This window comes from Gossypium raimondii, chromosome 12 (genome assembly GCF_025698545.1).
Source record: "Gossypium raimondii isolate GPD5lz chromosome 12, ASM2569854v1, whole genome shotgun sequence".
Taxonomy (NCBI): domain Eukaryota; kingdom Viridiplantae; phylum Streptophyta; class Magnoliopsida; order Malvales; family Malvaceae; genus Gossypium; species Gossypium raimondii.
The window spans coordinates 32,776,723-32,783,791 of NC_068576.1; the positions used below are offsets into that span (position 1 = coordinate 32,776,723).

The window sequence follows — 7,069 nt, forward strand, 5'->3', positions numbered from 1 at the left end:
TTGGTTGACACTAGGTCGAGGATTCAAACCTTGACAACCCCCTTTCCCTTGATTATCTCAAGTTTCTACATAACTTGTTTGCAACTAGTCTATATGATGATGTTTATTGAATGAGATAAACTATGCAGTTCAATGAAAGAATGAAAGAACCTATCTAATAAAATTTAAGGCCCTTTTAGATTTGGTGTGAAGATAGCAGAAGAAAGCCATTGAGCCAGATATCATAAAAACCAATCAGTAAGATGACAACCAATTGTAATACACCTGGCCAACCTTTGTTAGGACTTTGCAAGACGTTTCAAAGCAAGAAAGAGAGGCAGCATACTGGTAAAACCAATAAAACCAGGGGGGATATGAAACAAACTTACTGAGGACAACATATAAGTTATGACATTTCAGCACAATGACAAGAATTACCTCTCCTTTCTGGAACAAAGAGCAGCTATGTCATAAATATCAACAGTTACAAAGATAGATCACAACCCAAATAGAAGATCAACTCTTCAATCTTCTGGTTTACTAATGCTTTCGGTTCATGCATTCAACAGCCAAATAAAAACTAGAAAGTATATGCAGCTATGATGCAGTATAATGACTAAATGTGCCAAATGGAGTCCGTAGCATCTCAAAGTTTACCACCCATAAGTGCAAGAATCAATGACCACACACTAAAGATAGTCCTTATTTACAACACAAGTACCTAACTCAAAGTCTAATAATTCCATGGGAACCTTTAGCAAGTAAAATCCTATATTAAAAATTAAAGCATTAATAGATTTCAGAAGGTCACTCTTCTAAAGAAAGTGAAGTGTTTTATTAAAATAAAAGCAAAGCATAAAAGCAACTTTTGAAACCATTTCTAGGCCTCAGCTTCTTAGAAACACATCTTCAGCAAATAAATCATATACAAGCTAAGCATGGTAAAGAAAATGCAGAAATTGAAACATAGGAAGCAGCTACAAACTTAAATTCAATTGTCTTTTCATTAACAAGCATTCAACAACAAAATTAAGTAAACTAAAGGACTTTTCAATAAACAGAACAAATATATACAAGAGGCTAAACTTACATTAAAATTCTCTCTTAAAAGAACATAAACCACTGAACTAAGCTCCGAATTCTAGGGTTCTTATTTTTACTTTTGTATGGATGAAGTTGAGAAAATCTTATCTGGAAAAATAGTGCATATAAAAACACTGTCAAATCATTTTAACATTTAGTTGATGCTGAGTTGGAATGGGAAACTGAAACCATAAAATCTGAGCCAAAGCTTCATTTTATAAACAGAGTGAAAGAAAACTACAGCCAATTCTTTACTGGTTTTTCATTTCAACAGAAAGGAATAGGAAAAATAAATGAAATATGAAAAATAAAATTCAACAGAAAGGAAGATTACCAGTCTTGAATTTGCGGTAGAATCTCTGACACTTTCAGCCGAAGAGGAACGAAAGAAGGAGAAAGAGCCTTACCTGGATGAAGGAGGAACCAGAAGAGGTCATTGACCAAACTGATTTGCAACCCAAGGGGAAGGGGAAGAGGAAGGGGAAAGGAGAGAAGAAGGGTAACCAAACATCAGAAAAGCCTGAAGAATGCAACTGAAAAATATATGGGTAAAAGAGGAAAAGAAAAAGCAACTGAAGTTGCTAAATTTTTCCTGGAGCAAAAGGCTCCAGTCAGGAATTAAACCTCCAGAGAGGTGAAATGCATTTTCAACGTACTGAAGAATGCTTTCCAAACAGCCTTGCGTTTACTAACATTTCAGTTGCAATTTTTGTTAGCCTAAAAAAATCAACGCACTGAGAACCAGTTGCATCCAAAGGAAGCCTAAGAGAAGCCGGGTAAGTAAACGCAGAGATAAGGAACATTTTCATGCTTTAATTTTTTTCTTTTTCATTTAACATGAAATGGAACTTTACAATTCGTGGTTATACAGCCGTATTGAAGGAAGCAGTCACAGAGCTGTGGGAACTGTTCGATTTATACTAAACTCTAAGCTTACATCAAAATTTCTAATTTTTATTAAAATTTTTAATATTTTTTTTAGAAATTTTAGTATTAGTATAAATAAAAAAATTTGGTATACTGTTTGGAGCTCACAGTAAAACCAACCTTGCAGTTCTGTGCCGTTGAATACATTGCATTGTTGACTCCCATCTCGTGGATTTCAGCCACATGTAAGACCAAGTCACATGTTAGACTCACTAGTTTGGAGATGTTAAAATTACGGTAGTGTAACTAATTTCCTGTTAACATGATTAGGAAATTTTTTTCGTCAAAGTCGAACAAATATATAAACGCAAAAATTGTCCGGTTATCAATCATTTATTTTTTTACGATGATTGCCTTATTTTCACCACTCTAAAAGTCAATAATTTGCTTTCAATTAAAAAATTCTGGATGATTTTCAAAGAGCTATCGGACAAAGAATTAATTTCACTAAATCCGCTCTATTCTTCTCTCCGAACACATCTTATATGGAAAGATACAGAAACAAAAAAATTGAAAATTGTTTTAACATGAAAATTATGGATTCTAAAAATTCCTATTTGGGTCTTTGATAAATGCTAAAAGTAACATATTATAGCCTCATTCTTAATGCGTTTTTGGATGATTATTCGATTTAAAATGGTAAATTTTATGCTTCTAATCCTTCAAATTCATCTTTATATATTTAAGAGTGCATTTGGGAGCAAAAGGAGCAAAAAACAAAAAATCGGAACAAGTATCAAGAGCCACACGGGCAGGACACAAGGCCGTGTGAGCCACACAGGTTGTCATACAGCCATTTGTCAGACCATGTCAAAATTGCAAACTACACTCCGAAAACGTGAAAAAACACATTTTTTAGGTTTTTTGGGCATTCTAGGACCTATATATACAAAATATAAGAAGAGGTGAGTAAGCCGTTAGAATATTGAAGAAAACAACTGGAAAAACGCCATTGAAGTCTACTCTGAAGCAGATTTCCATCAAGATTGAAGATCTCCTCTTGATTTCTTTAAAGTCTATTATGAGTTTCTTTATTTCTTGTGGTTATACTATCTTTTGGATGTTTTTATTTGCGATTATGAACTAATTTTCTAAATACCTAGGGGAGATGAACCCTATGATGAATTATGTCTTTTGATTTCTGTTTTACGCAATAAATATTTTGATCTTGTTCTTAATTATGTGTGCTTATTTCTTGGTTTAATATTTCTAAACTATTAATCCATGTTTGATGTGCTTAAATCAGAGGAGGAATAGACCCTATTTAAGAGTAGATCTAGCATAATTGAGTGGAGTTGTATGCAATCCTAGAAATAAGATGACATAAATCTACCATATTAGAGTAAAATGTAATAGGGGATCCATAGATCGAGTTAATGCGATAATAGAGGTTTTAATTAAAAAGAAATTTCAATTAATCAACCTAGAGTCAGTTGCTCTTAGTCTTGAAGAGAGATATTAGTATAATTTAGAAATTTCTACGGATCAAGATACTGAGTGAAGAAATTGTTTAATTCAGATTGATAATGATAAATGAAATCTAGGTGGATTCTTTCCTGGGTATTGTTTTTCTTTTTGGTTGTTAATCATTTGTTTTCCTAATTCATTCTTTGTCATGTTCTTTAGTTAATTAATTTAGTTAATTTTAGTTTTAACCAATCTCTCCAATTTATCGGTTAAATAATAGAAAGACAATAATTAGTAGTACTTTTAGTCATCGTGGGAACGATATCTTTGCTCAATGTAGCTATACTATTAATTGATTGGTGCACTTGCCTTAGTCAGATTTTTAGTTAGTTTATGACTGCAATCAAGTTTTTGGTATCGTTGCTGGGGATTAAAATATTAGGAAAATTTTGTTTATATTAGTTTAGCCATTTTATTTTATTTAAAATTTTTTGTTTTTAATTTAATTTTTATAATCTAATTTTTCATTTCTTTGCTTCTAGCTGGCTCTTTTGGTTTATGACTAGAGGAAACCCGTTGGATCCATTACTTTTTAACAATGAAATTGAAAAGATTGCTCGTAGAAATTGTACAAGGGTTAGAGAAGCAATGCAAGGTCAAAAAAATATAGTAGATGATCAAGATGAAAATGATATTACTGTGGAGATGGGTGATAATCAAAATAATCAGCTACCTCCTGCACATCCTACTCCTCGTACTATGTATGATTATGCTAAGCCCACTCTGATTGAGGCTAAATCGAGTATTATGAGATCGACTATTGCTGCAAACAATTTCGAGCTGAAGTCGAATACAATTCAGATGATACAATAGTATGTTCAGTTTGATGGTTTGCACAATGAATATCCGAATACTCATCTGGCTAACTTTCTAGAGATTTGCGACACTTTCAAGATTAATGGCGCTACTGATAATGCCGTATGCTTACGACTGTTCCCATTCTTATTGAGGAGTAAGACAAAACAGTAATTGAATTCATTGCCATGAGGTTCTATCGCAACTTGGGATTAGATGACTAAGAAGTTTATTTTAAAGTACTTCCCACCGGCTAAAACAACTAAGTTGATTAATGATATCTCTTCTTTTGCTCAAATTGATTTTGAGACATTATATGATGCATGGGAGAGATTTAAGGATCTTTTGAGAAGGTGTCCTCATCATGGATTACCTTTGTGGCTGCAAGTTCAAACCTTCTACAATGGTTTGAATCCCTTGACTAGACAATTAATTGATGCAACAGTTGGTGGAATACTGAATAATAAAACACCTGAAGTAGCTCAAGAGTTTATTGAGGAAATAACATTAAATAATTATTAGTGGCAAGTTATGATAACAAAACCGATGAAAGCAACCGATTTTTTTAATCTAGATGCAGTTGCTATGTTGACAAGTCAAGTAGAAGCTCTGAATAAGAAAATTGATGGTTTAAATTTTTCTACGTAGGTGAACCCGATAATGCAATGTGATGCGAATGGAGCGGGGATGAATAATTCAAAATATTCACCCTTTAAGTCTAACATGGAGCATGAGCAAGTTGACTTTTCAGGTAATAATTCTAAACCTCAAAATAACCCCTATAGCAATAATTATAATGTAGGTTGGAGAAACCATCCAAATTCAGAATATTAAGGTACCTATGATCTTAGGTCGACCCTTTTTAGCAACTACTAGAAATGTTATTGATGTGAGTACTAGTGGACTTATGCTTCGTGTAGGTATGAAAAGATTACTCTTCAAGCACGTAATTTTGTGAGAGTACTTAGTGAGCGAGATGATACTAATTGTTCTATTAATGTTAGTAACTATGTGGCTCAACGTTCTTTACAGGAAATCCATCATGAAAACATGTTGGAGCCATATTTTATTCAAAGTGATAGAACTCGAGGTACAAGTGAAGAGCGAATGGTGCAGCTCAATGAATTAGATGAATGGAGACCGAAGGTTGATAAGAAACTGAGAAAACACAAGGAAGAAACAAAGTAACACCATGATGTGCACGTAAAAAGAATGAACCAATTCAAAGTTGGAAACAAAGTGTTGTTAGACAAATCGGAGCAACGAATTTTTCCGTCAGAGTTTAAGTCAAGAGGGTCCAACCCATGTGTGGTAAAAACTGTTTTTCCATATGGTACAGTTGAGGTAACACATCCTGAATTCGATACATTCAAGGTAAACGATACTCATCTCAAATCATATTTTGGTGGTAAAACTGATAAGAGAGGAGTTTTGACTCCAAGATCCGCCTTAACCGTGAGCTTAAAAAGGGAGGTCAAGCGTAGAATCTAAATAAGTGCTTCTCGAGAGGCAACCCGAGTGTTTTTGTGTTATTTATTTATTTTAATTTCTTAAAAAAATTTAAAAATTGAATTATTTTAAAAAATTTTACATTCATTTTTATTTTTATTACTTGAAAAAAAAAGAAAAAAATTAGAAAATTTTTTTGAGATTTTTTTCTTGAAAAGAAAAAAGTGGTCCCCATGGTCTGGGGTGATCCACACGGCCATGTGAGACACACGACCTGGACATATAGGTATGTCTCAAGCCATATGTATATTGGAGCTAATTTTTTCAATTTTAATTTGACCCACACGGGCACAGAGAGTTACATAAGCTGGAGACATGGCCGGGTGAGACACACGACCTGTCACACGGGCGTGTGGTAGACTGTGTGGCTCACACAAGCTCACACACGGGCGTGAGAGAAGCGAAGGAGTATCGCACACGGCCTAGCACATAGCTGTATGTGACACACGAGTGTGTCCTTAGCCGTGTTGTTACTAGGCTTATTTTTACTTAATTTTTATCACACACGGTCTAGGTCATTTCACACGGCCTAACCACACGGTTATGTGAGTGGCACATGACCATGTACTTTGTTTTCCTTTTTAAGGCTAGTTATTTTTTTCTTTTTTTTCCTTTTTTGTTTCTTTCCTACCCCAATGATTTCATTTAGTTTTATATTTTATTTATTTTTATTTTTATGTTTTTTTGTATTATTTTATTTTATTATGCGTTGTACGTTTATTGTTTTGTCAGCTATTTTTCTATTTTGTTATCTTTGTATCTTCTTATTCATTTTTGTCTATTTTCTTACTAGTTTTCTCGGAAACATGCACTTCATTTAGAATCGCCCATGATTTCGGTTTTCAATATTCCGATGAATTCATCCAAATTCAGGGCAGTTTCAATTCTCTTCCTCATGATATTGTACTTATTTTGTGATTTTACTGTTTGTACATTGAGGGAAATGTACATCTTAAGTGTGGGGAGGATTTTATATGTTTATTCGATATGGCCCCTGAATTATTATTTGTGTTTAAATAATTTTCTCGAACCTTACATTGAAGTAATTTCTTTTAATTTAGAGTTTTTATTGATTCAGTTTTGGAATAATTTGTGAATTTTTTTTGCATTGTGTGATTTATACTTTAAAACATGAGGGAGTCAAGCATGTTAAGTTGTTTTTCAGAAATTATAATTTTAGGTTGTCTCCCTAAACTGAAAAGTTATTTTGAAATTTTAAATTTGCAAGTTTGACATCAAAACCATAATTATTTGTGAGCTTTTGGGCCTATAAAACATATATTTTATTTTGTGCTCATTTTATTTTTGG

The 7,069-nt window shown here is 33.2% G+C and overlaps 1 non-coding gene across 1 annotated transcript; it reads right to left on the bottom strand.

The window, feature by feature from the left end:
- Positions 1-4,515: 4,515 nt before the first annotated feature.
- LOC128035810 (small nucleolar RNA R71) lies at positions 4,516-4,622 on the bottom strand. The gene has a single exon (XR_008192357.1). It is a non-coding gene; the product is annotated as a small nucleolar RNA R71 (small nucleolar RNA).
- Positions 4,623-7,069: the final 2,447 nt, after the last annotated feature.